A 13,783-nucleotide genomic window follows, 5' to 3' on the forward strand; every position below is an offset into this window, starting at 1 on the left:
TGGCAGGGTGGTGTGGTGGTCAGTGTACTGGGCTCTTCGTTTCCACCCCTACCTGCTGTGTGACGGTGGGCCAGACACCTAACCTCTCTGTGCCTCTATTTCTTCAATGGAGCCCCCACATTTGGGCATAGTGGCCTGAAGGTTAAAGGCAAGGGCAGTACGAGACCTGCAGTAAAAGCTCTGAGCAGGGAGAGCAGGGAGCTGCCCAGGGAGTTCCACCACCATCTCCCCTCTGGCCGCCGAGGAAACCGAGGCTCATGGTGACCTGGCCCAGGTCTGTTGGACTCAGGGTCCTTCTCATCCCCAAGATCAGAGGGCTGCCACAAGGGAAGGAGCTGGCCCCTAGACCCAGCCCAGGAAGCACACAGGGAAGGATGCCCTGGGGACTTCGGTATGTTATTGCAAAAAAAAATTTATTGCTATATGAACCCTGCTTTCATTCCTCCATTTCCCAGAAAATGAGCCATGGGAGACACCAGGAGAGGCAGGAGACCATCCTCCTTGCACAATACCCACTCCCTTGGATGCTGTCCTCAGCGAGGGTGGCTGGGGTCAACCAAGGGGCCCACCCGCAGTGTGGCAGAGGAGGTAGGTTGACCCTGTGGACGTTGAGCTCGGTGGCAAAGGTCCTGGCCTTCTGGTAGAAGAAGAGCGACTTCTCGCGGTCCAGGAGGAAGTTGTGGGAGATGGTGGCCAGCCGCGTATAGATCTTCAGCTGTGCCTTCTTGTTGCCCAGGTCCACGGCAGCTGCCAGTGCCAGCTGGTAGTACCCGGCTGCATCAAATGGGTTCTGAAGGGGACAGGCCATGCTCAGCAAAAGGGGGACTCGGAGCCCATCTTCCCAGAGGCCATTCCTGTCTCCAGGTCATTCCACATGTCCAGCCAATGCTGGCTCACCCCATGAACCCCGAAGCCTGTGACACTGCTGTGGTCTCAGCTGCAGGAGGTGGGGACGACCCTGATACCCCTGGAAGCCTTCCTGACTGTCCCTACACCCCACTCACCCCAAGCCTCCTGCCCCAGTGCCACCCTCTCTGCAGGCAGTGGCTGCTTTCCCCATGGGCTGAGGTCAGGGCAGATCGTGCCTGCTCTGAGAGTTCCATGCAGGACCCGTGGCTCCAAGCCACAGCAGGGGCACAGTGTTGAGTGACCCAGGCTCCCTTCTGGCCCCTGTCCATGCTGACCATTTCCAGGCCCTCCAGGGGCCAGGCCAGGTAGAAAACCATCTCACAGGTGTCCACTCTGGCAATGTTCCCTGAAATATTGACGGAGTGTGACTCCCCAGACATCCACTCTCATTGTCAATGCATCTTTGGCTCAAACTCACCATCGCTGGGATGGGATGCCGTCTCCCAGACCTCCTCCTTGACCCTCCCATCCCCCACCCGGCTTCTCCCCAGGCTCCTCCTCCACATGGGGGTCACCTAAGGGACCTCTCTAAGACCCATGCCTGGCCTGTCCCTCTTTACCATCTCAAGATGGCTCCCAATGACAAAGTCCAAGATGCAGCAGTCCATTCCCTCACTGTCCCACCCCACACACAGAGCAGGGGCGTGAGAAGGCCCCAAGTCACCGCCACTGCTCATCCAATGCCCCCAGCCCAGCCGAACACTGGACTCTGTGCTGGGTGCGTGGCTGAGCCTAACGTCCTTGCTCCCAGTCTGAGGGCCTTGGGAGTGAACACTGACCACACAGGGTGGTCCGGGCTGTGGCAGAGGGAAGCCCAGGAGGTCCCAGACTCAGCCAGGGGTGAAAGGCAAAGGCTTCCTGAAGGGGTGGGGACTTCCCAACTAAACAGGAAGGAGCCAGCCAAAGCATATGTCTCTACATGTGCCTGTGTGTACGTGTCCCTGTGTGTGTGCGCGCACCTGTGTGTGCCTGTGCCTGTGTGCATTTTCATCTGCCTGTAGTGTGTACAGCAGCTACTGAGTGGCAGGCTGAGCCAGGACACACCTAATCCACCCTATTCCAGGGCTCACTCTCATGTGTAGACTAAAGGGGACACCATTTTAGAGGCAGTTGGCAAAGATGCCCATTTACCCCTGCTTCTCTGCCAGCCTTCCAGGTCCCATCCAGCCCGGCTTTTTCTCCCACTCCTCTGGGCCCTGGGTCCAGAGCCTCCTATACAAGGAGGAGGGTGTAGCCTTGGAAAGACAGCCGCCCTTGGGGAATTCCAAGGGGGCCTCCCTGTGGGAAGCTGGCCTGCGCTGACAGCATACTCACGATGAGGCCCAGAGGGCTGTGCATGGGAAGGAGGTGAAGGAGGCCACTGTCCCCCGACCCCAACCATGGACTTTGGCCTCTCAGGTACTACTTGGCGCTTTCCTTTCTCCTGGACAGGCGGAGTGGGCGGCAGGCTTGACCAAGAGAGAGAAAGGCCTCTTCTGGGAGGCCCGTCCCCCTGGGTCCCAGGCAAGCCCCTGAGCAGTGAGCAGCGTCCCCCTGGGCCTGACACCTGGCACCTCCATGTCTGGCTGGGACTTGGGAGGCCACAGGGACCACATCTGACCACCAGGTGTCGCCAGCACTGGGCTGAGGCATGTCGGGCCTCCGTAGGCCTGCAGTGGGGGATACAGGGCAGGGTCTTAGGGCTGCCCCGCTCCTCAAGTTGTTCTAAGGCCTCCAAGATCTCGGCCCCTGGACTGGAGTGCCCTGGCCCCTCAGCCCATAACGAGTACTGACGCGGTGCCGGTGTGATGCTAAGGAAGGGCGGTGCCTGCGGGGCAGAGGGGTGGAGACAGCCCAGGTCTGAGTCTGCCAGTCCTAGCTCTCCAGCCCTGCAAGGCTGGGGCAGACAGAGCACAGCACGTCCCCTCCAGACACACCCGACCCAGCAAGGCCTCAGCCTGGCTGGCTGGGGCCCCGCCCCACTGCACCTGCCCTGAGCTGGGGTTTCCCTGTTTGTGAACCCAATGGTAAGATACTGGTCCCACCCCACCCTTCCTGGGTGATGTGAAGATTCAAGGTGTCTCGGGACTCCAGGAAGGAGTTGCTCCGTGCAGGCTGGCACCCTGCGCAGGCTTCCTAGAGGAGGTGCCAGGATTTGGGTTGGATCTTGCAACGTGGATTCAATGTGAGGATGATGCTGTCCTCCGAAATGTCCTTCTCCCGACCCTATTTTCTTTGTTAAATGCACCTTGACACTTGACTGTCAAGACTCAGCTTTGATGTCACCTCCTCCAGGAGGGCCTCCCTGACTACAATCCTCCTCCTTAACCCAGAGGCCACCATTGCCCACTCATGTGTCAGCCTCCCCGGCTGAGACTGAGTTCCTGAGGGTGGGGCCTGGCCATCTTGGGAGCTGAATTGTATCTGCTAACCTTGCTGGCTCCTCCAGCCGGGCATAGAGCTCCAGGGCGGCCACTGGGCCATTTCTAAGGAAGGCTAGAACCCAGGCCTCGGGTCTGGGTGGAGATCCCACTCCAAGGGGACTGGGAACACCCCGAGCCCTGCCCCTCCCTCCCACCTTCAGGTCGTAGAAGATGATGTCACGGAGCATCAGGTACACCTTCACGTAGTAGAGGGTCTCCTCGTCGAACCCCAGTGGCAAGTTGCAGAGCTACAGGGTCTTGAGGTAGAAGTGCTCCGCCAGCTTGTCATGGCCCAGCCGGTGGTAGGCCATGCGCTCATTCAGCCGGTCCCCTGGGGTGCAGGCCAAAGGGGCAGGTGTGAGGACGTGGCTCCCTGGGGCAGGCAGGGCACAGGCCCCTCAGGAGCAGGTATACAGACCCCAGGCAGCACTCGTGGCTTGCCTCCAGGCACCTGTGGTCACCAGACTCACTTTCCCGTCTGGAAAGCAGAATTAATAAGGCCTGCCCCTGTCTACTGTGAGGCTTTGGCAAAGTCGGACCTGGATGGCCCAGCTCTGTGTCTACACATAGCCACCTGCCTCTGCTCACTGGTTTTAACCAGGGGAGCCCATGCAGTTCAGGTGCTCCCGGGTACCCCAGCTGCAGGCAACCCACAGATGTGACATCTGACTCCTCCTGGGTGTGTCACGATCAGATCCCCCTACCTTGGGAAGTCAGCTGCACACCTACTGTGTACTGGTCCACAGGACACAAGGCACTGGCACATGTGGCCTGCCTAGGGTTCGCTGTCTCTGGAGGGGGACAGACGACCCTGGCACAGCACCAGGGGATGCCCGGCCTTAAGGGGCAGACTGCTGGAAGGGGAACTGGGATTTTATCAGCCAGAGAGCCGTGTGGTTGATGACGGTGGGAAAGGCACAAGACAAAGGGAATATGCCACTCAGCCTGGCACATACAGGGACCAACGAGATGCCTGGCATGTCTAGAAGGCAGAGGGCACACTGGGCGGCCCTTGTGGTCAGCAGCGGGAACAGGCAGAGGAAGCAGAGCTCAGTCAGGCAGGGAACTCTGCACTGCGTGAGAGACCTCGGGCTGTTCCTCACAGCCGGACGGGGAAGCCAGTTGGGCAGATCTGCCTGCCTGGACAGGAGACCAGGAAAATCCAGCAGCTGTTTCAGCTCCTGGCCTGCAGACCCAGAGGCTGGGCTCTGGCAAAGTGTGGGTCCTGGCAGGGTGGGGGCTCAGGGGACGTACCCAGAGTGATGCTGAGTGCTAGGACCATGTGGGCAACCTCCAAGCCCTCCTGTGGCTTCTCCATTGTGACCAGGAGTGCCACCAGCTTGCTGCACAGCTGTAGCTGCGGCTCCACCCTGCGGTTGTCCGTAGTCACTGCCAGGGGCAGGGCCTGGTCCTACCACACAGGCAGGTGGGGTCAGGTTTCCCACAGCACCCACCTTGCGCAGAGTCCTCGTCAGAGCTCAAACATGTGCTTGGAGCTTCCCACACCCCAGCTACTCCTGCACCTCGACACAGCTCTGTGCTGTGGGATAACACATAGTTCAGACACCCAAGTTGGGGGCTGAAGAGTCACCTGAGGCCCATCCAGCTACTCCCGACAGCCTCAAACCAGCCTCTCCCACCTGAGCACTGGGGGTCTGACTGGGGGGAGCCAACCTCCTCTCTGCTCTAGAAACACCACACTGATCTGTGCCCAGGGCTGAGCCACACTGTGAGCTCAGAGGAAAGGAGAAGTCGTCCCACTTCGGGGTACATGCAGACCTGGGCCTCCCACTGATATGCTGTGTGTCCTTTGACATGTCCCTGTGCCTCTCTGAGCCTCAGTTTCCTCATCTGGAAGATGGGGACAGGACTTCCCACTCATGGTTGCTTGAGGTCATCAGGTACAAGGGTAGAGCAATTGTCACGTCCAGGCTCCGAGCGTTTTTCCCGGGCAGCGGCATGGTCATATGCCTCAGACCACCAGGTGCCCCACTGAGGCCCACCCACATCAGCCCACAGGCCAGCTCACTCGGTAGAAGGACATGCCTTCCTCCTGCTCCCAGGGCCCATTGAAGAAGATGTCTCCAACTGCCTCAAACAGCTCCAGCCCCAGGTTGGGGTCGCCTGTGTGCACGTCCACATTCTGTGCCACCTGAAAGGAGACAGAAGTTCGCTCCAGACCCACACCTAGCAACGTGGCTACGCGCACCTTTGCCAGCCTCTTTTCTCCCACACACTACAGGTACACCTGAGCATTTTTCAGACCCTGTGCATGGAGGCTGCCCCCACCACTGGCATGAGGACAATGAACTGATGCACCTGAGTGCCAGGAGGTGACTGAGCAGCTGCAGCCCAGGAGCCCGACACCTGTGAATCCTACCACCAGGGGTAGCCCTAGCCCACTCCCCCTGCACTCAAACCAGTCTCCGTGGCCCCTAAATTGCTGGGAGCCCAGCCCCTGTCTCCTTTCTGCGTTGTCACATCCCTGCCACATCAGCAGTGTTTCAGTGTTTGTGGGTGGGCCTGGTCCCCTCTTGGCCATGAGCTCTTGATCCCTCTCCTCAGCTCAAGGAGGTATACAGCAGGTGCTCAATAATGAAAGCTTCACCAGGCTCCTGGGCTTCACAATTTGTACCAGATCACACAGTGTTTCGGAAAGCCTCTGAAAACAGCCACTATGATAGATTCATTTTGTAAGGAGGTGTGCCACGTGTCGCTTGGAGCAAGTTCTTCTGTGTGTTAACTGAGTGGTCACATTATTTGAGGATGTGCTGTATACCAGCAAGTGCTGTGCACTGTGAGGGGCCGTGCCTCTGCCCTCAGGGAGAAGATGCTGGCCACCGGAGGAGGATGTGAGGGAACCAGTTGGAGGGAGGGAAAAGGCACACAACAGGTGCTCAGCAGTGGCTTAGGAATGAGTGGATGGATGGATGAATGGATGACGAGATGAAGACACATGGATGGATGGAAGGGTGTGTGGATAGATGAATGCTTGGATGGATGGATGGATGGATGGATGGATGGGTGGGTGGGTGGAATGATGTGTGTATGTATGGGTGGGTAGATAATGTATGGATGGGTGGAGGGTAGATGATGTATGTACATGTGGATGGATAGATGGTGGACAGACGAATGTATGGATAAACAAATGGACAGATAGATGAATGGAGGGATGCATTAATAGGTAGATTGGTGGGTGGGTGGATGGACGAACGGTGAATGGATGGATGGGTGAGAGGATGGATGAATGGAAGGATCAATTGGTAGGTGGATGAATGATGGATGGATGATGGATGGATGAACAGGTGAATGGATGGATGATGGAAGGATGAACGGACGAACAGATGGATGGATGGTGGCTGAATGAATGGATGATAAAGGGACGGATGGATGAACAGGTGAATGGATGGATGGATGGAAGGATGAGCAGGCGAGTGGATGGATGATGGATGATGGATGGATAGAAGAATGAACAGGTAAATAGGTGATGGAAGGATGAACGGATGGGTGGATGGACAGGTGAATGGATGGATAGACGGGTGAATAGATGGATGATAAAAGGATGGATGAATGATGGATGGATGATGGATGGATGGAAGGATGGACAGGTAAATAGATGATGGAAGGGTGAATGGATGGGTGGATGGACAGAGAGTGAACAGCACAGGAGTCCTCCTGCATCCCTTGCCACTCACCTGGATGTACAGGTCCACCAGCTCGCTCTGCCGCAGGAGGTAATAGATCTTCCCTGCTTGCAGCCAGGCATGTGCCTCCTCTCTCCTCTGGAGGTCAATGAAAATCCCCAGACTTCGTTTGGTGTAGTCCAGAGAGGATTTGTAGGCCCTGGAATCACTGGAATCAGACACAGGTGTCAGAACAAGGACTCTCATCCTCCTGGAACCAGTCTGCCTCCTCCCGTGGGTCTGGTGACAGATGAATCTGGCATGTGGGGACTGGGAACGGCCCTCTTGTGTGTGCAGTGTTCTGCCCTTCCCAGGCTGCTGGGATGGCCAGAGTGAACACACACGGCATGGAAAAGATGAAGGACATCCTTCTGAGGGAATCGAGCATCATGCTGCCCTGTGGCAGGAGGAGTGTGCTAGTCCATCTCCCCTGCCTCCCAGTCATGGCCTGTGTCTCCTCCAGACGCACCAGGAGCCGTTAGTGTTCAGAGGCTATCTAGGCCGATGGTTCTCAAGGTGTGCAGGCATCACAGTCACCCGGAGGCCTGTCCTTATAGCTTGCTGGCCCTGCCCCCAGAGCTTCCAACTCCACAGGCCTGGGGCAGGCCCTAGAACTCCCACTTGCCACAAGCTCCTAGGTGACATGGATGCTGCTCTACTGGTCCAGGGACTACACTTTGAGAAGCATGGCTCTAGCACACTAGCCCATTTTCCTTCTGTGAACTTGAGGCCAAGACTACAGTCAGTCTCCCAGGTCCCTATGGAATCTGGCTCCTTCTCTGCTCTCTCAGTAAGTCCAACACTCAAGGGGCTGGGACTGCAGCAATGTCACTGGGCCCTATGGGTGGGGTGGTCAGGGCCATGGTTACCCCACCAGGTCAGGATGCTTGGGGGAAGCTGACTAGGCCAAATATGGGATGTGAGACCTTGAAACCCTGCCCCAGGGAAGCAGGTGACACAACTGGATCTGTCTTCTGTGGGAGAGAAGCCACAGGTGGCTGCTGTGGTCACATTTAAGGGGACAGACGAAGGCCAGGAGTGAAGATTCGGGGCAGGCACAGGTAAGATGACAAAAGCCACCATAGTAGGAAGAACAGCCCAGAGTGCACCTACTGCCTCTGCTGGGGTTGAGGTGACCTTTGCCCCAACAAGGGAGGCTCAAGCTGGGACTCATGGGCCAGCAGCAGCCCTGGGATGACCCCAGGCCGGCCAGCTCAAAGCATCTGATGCCAAAGCACCAAATGATCAAAAGGAGAGGGGCTGCTGGGCCCTGGGCCAGCTTCCCTGTGCCCTTCTCCCTGCCCGCCCCCACCTCCACCACTGCAAAACCAGCCCTTACCGCTCCGTGCCCAGGGACAGGTACAGCTGACTGATGGTCTCCAGGAGCTGCCCCTCCAGCACCTTGTCGGCCACCTTGCGGGCCAGGGAGAGCTGGAGATCGTGGTAGATGACATACTGGGCCTCGCTGGGCATGACGGCGCTGTAGAAGTAGCACAGCCACTGGACGGCCCGCAGCTGGTCTGGGCAGAAGACAAAATGGAAGACGTTAGTCTCCCAGCATCGAAGCGAGGCTGGCTGGGCTCGGAGGCCCCTGCTTGCCTCCTTCACACCTCTGTGAGCCTGGGCCCCATAGGCGGGGCGCCTGAGCGCAGACAGGCCATGCACCTGTGCCAGGGCAGACGCCAAGCACACTGTGACATGGGCACATCTTGGTGTAGATGCTCATGGTACAGGCCGGCCTTCTTTACAACTCCCAGGGCCGAGGTTGTGGATGGACACAGAGTGAACAGCAGGGGCTTGGCACCTGCACCAGGCCATCTATTTCTGCTTCACAAAGACCCTCTGGCCAGGATCAGGGCTGCCTTCAGCCTGAGCTGATGAGGCCAGGGGCACAAGTGGCCCCTGTCACAGATGGAACCCTGAGAGAGCAAAGCCAAGCATCACGTCTGCCACACATGGCATCATGTTGGGGGAATGGGATTCAAAGCTGGCCCCTGGCGTTCCCACACATGCTTCTCTCATGCAACCAGGCTCCCTAGCCACAGGCTCACTGGCCTCTCCCAAAGCCTGATTTTCTAGTGTCAGAAACATTCCGGAGATTAACATAGGAAACCAGGTACGCCGAATGGACATCTGTCACACACGCCACCCAGCAACAGCCGAATACACAGTCCTCTCGAGCACCCATGGGACATTCCCCATGACAGACCATGTGCCAGGCCACAAAACGAGCCTCAGTGAATGGAGAAGGACTGAGACCAAAGCAGAGGTGTTCTTCAGCTGTACTGGCACAAAACTGGAAATCGACAGTGAAGGAAATGTGGGAAATTCAAAAAATATGTGAAAACTACACACTCCTAAACAACCAGTGAGTCAAAGAGACCAGCAGGGAAACCAAAAACTAATTTGAGAAGAATGCAAACAAACGCACAGCCCCGGCCAGTGCGGTGGCTCACGCCTCTCATCCCAGCACTGTGGGAGGCCGAGGCAGGAGCATCGCTTGAGTCCCGGAGTTTGAGATCAGCCTGGGAAACATGGTGAAATCCCGTCTCTATATTTTAAAAAAATACAAAAATTAGCCGGGTGGAGTGGTGCACATCTGTAATTCCAGCTACTCGGGAGGCTGAGGCATGAGAATGGCTCTAACCTGAGTAGAAGTTGCAGTGAGCCAAGATTGCACCACTGCACCCCAGCCTGGGCAATAGAGCAAAACTCTGTCTTTAAAAATAAAAACAGCACAACGTATCAAAAATTCCAAGATGCAGCTAAGGCAGTGCTGAAAGGGAAATTTATAACTGTAAATGTCTACATTCAAAGAAGAAAAATCTCAAATCAAAAACCTAACCTTCCACCTTGAGAAACTAGAAAAAGAACTAAACCCAAAGTGAATAAAAGGAAGAAAATAATAAACGTGAGAGTGGAAATGGAAAGTAAAAATACAGAGAATGGAAAAACAAAAGAGATAACAGAACCGAAGGTGGGTTTTTTGAAAATAACACAATTCACAAATCGTTCACTAGACTGACCGAGGAAAGAAAGACGGGACACAAATGACTAAAATCAGAGACTGAGCACCATGGCTGACGCCTGTCATCCCAGCACTTTGTGAGGCTGAGGTGGAAGGATCGTGAGGCCAGCATTCAAGACCAGCCCGGGGGAACATGATGAGACCCCATCTCTAATAAAAATGAAGAAATAAAAAATTACAAACCCAAGTTTCTAAAATCAGAAATGAAAGAGGAAACATTATTGCCGACCTGACAGAAATAAAAGGATTCCACGAAAACACTACGAACAATTGTACACCAACAAACCAGACCATCTAGACACAACAGCCAAATTCTTAGAAGGACACAAACTACCGAAAGTGACTCAAAAATGACCCCAAGGAAGCATGTGGGGTATCAGCCCCGCCCTTGGTCTCCTCGATCGTTCAGCGCAGGGTGGGGAGACAGGGAAGCATGATCCCCGTTCCCTGGCCTGCATTTCCAAGTCTGAATCCCCCAGCACCCCGGGGAGGGCCTCGTAGGAGGAGGTACCACAGGCTATTGTGCCAAGAGCCACTGGAGGCTGCAGTGGGGGCTGGGGCACTGGGTTCCTGGAGGGTCTCCTTCCAGTAAGAGAATGTCCCTGGGGAAGAAGCCTGGGTCTGAACCCCCCAACCTTCCTTGGGCAGATGTGTGGGACCGGGGCCCCTTCACACGGTCCTTTCCAAAATCTTATCCCTCCTAGGGCCAGGAGTGGGTGCCAGGCCTGTGCTGGAAATGGGCAGCTTTGGTCACAGCCCCTGGGGCTCTGGTCCAGGTCACAGGAGGCACCTCTGAGTGGTCTCACTATGCCATGACAAAGCGCTGCAAGACAGAGGGTCCCACAACAGTATCCCTTGTCTCAGCCATTTCCCTGGACTCAACTTCCTCATCTATTCTCTGTGGCCTAGATTTCGGACAGCCCTGCCCACCTACTGTCCGTTCACTGCTCAGTCTGCAGTGACTGTTCGATAGCACTCCATGGCTCCCCAGTGCTCTTGCGGAAAAGGCCAAGCCACAGCCTGAGGCCCCAGGCCCTGCTTAGCTCTCCAGAAGAGCTTCTCACCATCCAGCACCCAACCCACTCCTTCCCAACTCTGCACCTCCCTGCATAAGCCCTGTTCACTCATCCCCGCTCACACCCCACTCAACCCCGCTACCACTCCCGCTCACTCACCCCCATTCACACCCCGCTCACTCTCCCGCTCACTCACCCCATCACACCCCACTCATCCCCGCTCCCACCCCACTCATCCCCGCTACCACTCCCGCTCACTCACCCCCACTCACACCCCACTCAACCCGCTCACTCACCCCATCACACCCCACTCATCCCCGCTCACACCCCCCCACTCATCCCCACTCACTCCATCACACCTCCACTCACTCACCACCACTCACCCCCACTCTCTCACCCCTAGGCCTTCACACAGGCTACACCACCAGCCTCTCCTCCACCAACTATTACTTGACTAAATGCTCTCAACCCTCTGGTTCTAGACTAAAGAGGCTTCCCTAACCCAGGGCCAAGTGCTGCCCCGCCATCACGCCATTCACCCTTTTGTGGCTTCTGTGGCCTGAAGCTCACATTCCCACGCTCAGTCTCTGCCACCCGAGGACCCCACAAGCCCCATTTGTGGGTGGGGCCTGGCACACTGCACAACGAGCTGCTTTTGCATGAACTGCTCTGCGGCTTTGGGCAATCACCCGCCCCCGTGTCCTCTGTGAAGTGGGATGACAGGTGCGCAGGCTGCCAACATACCAAGCAGATAACACGGGCACAAGAACTGGTGTTCAGGGCCTGGCTCATGGTGGGGCCCGAAGTCCCAGCGCAGCCGAGCCTGCCTTGATCCCAGGGTTATGTCTAGGAATTCCCAGCATGCAGGACTTTCAGTGCCCAAGGCAGGATGGTCCCTGGGCAAACCAGGAAGAGCTGGCTGCCTCAGTAGGCCACAGAGGGCCTGGCCCTGCATGGGAACCGCCTGTCTCCAGGGCGCTTGCCAACATCTGCTGCTGGACATGGCTCAGCACTTTCGATGGTGCAAAAACCACCACTTGTTTCTGAATCATAAACCCCAGGTGAGCCCTGACCCGAGTGGCCCCAGAAGGCTCACAGGAGGAACTAGGGCACTCACTCTCCACATGGCCTATTTCTACGGTGACCAGAAGGGCCCACTCATAGTAGCCCTTGCCCTGCTGGGCTGGGCCCTGGCGGGTGCAGAGGTGGCCCAGCTGCAGGAGTACGTGGGTGAAGTCTCGGCCACACTCCCTGCAGGGCAGCCTCGAGAACAGCTGCATGGCCCCCAGGAGGTAGTGCTGGGCCAGCCTGCTGGCACTTGCATGCAGGCACAGGGTCCCGAAATTGGCCAGCACCACTGCCTGGTTCCTCCAATGGCCCAGGTCCCAAGCCGCTCATAAGGCGCAGTAGTAGCCCTCAGCTGCCTGCCTCGTCCGGCCTGTCCTCTTCACAGCCACGGCCAGCATGTTGGCCATTACACCCTCTGGTCCTCTCTGGCCACCACTGCATCCTGGACAGACTGCAGGATGTTCAGGGTCACCAGGCTCTGTCCATGAAGCACGTGAAGCCAGGCCAGGGCCACCAGGCAGTCCACGATGGCACGGACTCTGGTCATGAAGAGGCCAGCTTTCTTGGCCGCCCCTCGGGCATGTGCCAGGCACTCAGTCAGCTCCTCCTCGTCGCTAAAGCTGCAGAACATGCTGCTCAGCCATGGCAGTGCCACGTCGTACAGGCCACAGAAGCTGGCCTTGTACCCGGGGGCGTTCAGGAACAGCAGCAGTGAGCTCAGGGCCTCTGGGTCCTCCCAGTCGTCCTCAGCTTCCAAGAAGAAGGAGGGGTCCTCGGGGTCCTGCAAGCTCACGTTGCTGGATGCCGCACAGAGACCCCAGGACGCTGGCTCCAGGGGGCAGCCTGGGCAGGTCTTGCATTGTTCCAGAACATTCTTCACCTTCGACAGGGTCTCCTGTGGATCCAGGCCCAGACAAGATGGAGGTATTTCTGCAAGTCACAAAAACACCTAGACATATTAGAGTCCGGCAGTGAGTCCTTGGTCCACTGGGGGCAGGGTCCCCCCATCCCTGCCCTCTGTGTCCCCGGCGCAGCTTGCCATGAGCCCTTTAGAATTATGTGCAACGCAAACTCGGGGCCTGGAGCACGTACGAACTCCGGCACTACGGGGACAGAGAGAACACGCAGGCCCGTGGCCCGACTCTCCTACAAAATCACCCTCCTGTCCTGTTTTGTCGCCCACCTGACAGCAAGGTTTTAGGAGACTGTGTCAGAACAGTGACCCCTCAGAGATGCCTTTCCCTTTAGAAAGAATCAAAGCCTTCTAACTGGACCCATGAATATGCAGCACCACAACTACAAATGTAACTTCTGTCAGCATATTGGGCCCCCCGGTGGGGTACAGGAATCCATGAAATCCTCAACAGCCAATCAGAGCTATGGATCAGCTCAAAAGCTGCTATGCAAAATTGGTAAAGCCACCGACGGCACAGGACAGGGGTGTTGTACCCATGTGCCCAGCTCCGTGCAGGGAAACGGACCATCCCTGCAGGAAGGATGGGAAAGCTTCCAGGCCCCTGTGGCCACCTTCACCGTGGATGGTCTGAAAACCTGAAGCCCACGGTTCCTAAAGGGTTAACAAAGGCCAGACTGCTCCAGCAGCCCACTGGTGTCTGCTGGCTTTGGTGGATTCCTAGCCAAAGCCCCCTCCCAGAGGTGAGCAAACAAGCGCATTTC

The 13,783-nt window shown here is 56.9% G+C and overlaps 2 pseudogenes; both read right to left on the bottom strand.

Annotated features, from left to right (window-relative positions):
- Window positions 1-392: 392 nt before the first annotated feature.
- Window positions 393-3,456, bottom strand: LOC140711295 (SH3 domain and tetratricopeptide repeat-containing protein 1 pseudogene; annotated as a pseudogene).
- LOC140711294 (SH3 domain and tetratricopeptide repeat-containing protein 1-like) lies at window positions 393-13,453 on the bottom strand (annotated as a pseudogene).
- Between the last annotated feature and the right edge of the window lie 330 nt (window positions 13,454-13,783).

The sequence above is a fragment of the Chlorocebus sabaeus genome, unplaced genomic scaffold (assembly GCF_047675955.1).
Source record: "Chlorocebus sabaeus isolate Y175 unplaced genomic scaffold, mChlSab1.0.hap1 unalloc_scaffold_523, whole genome shotgun sequence".
NCBI classification, from domain to species: domain Eukaryota; kingdom Metazoa; phylum Chordata; class Mammalia; order Primates; family Cercopithecidae; genus Chlorocebus; species Chlorocebus sabaeus.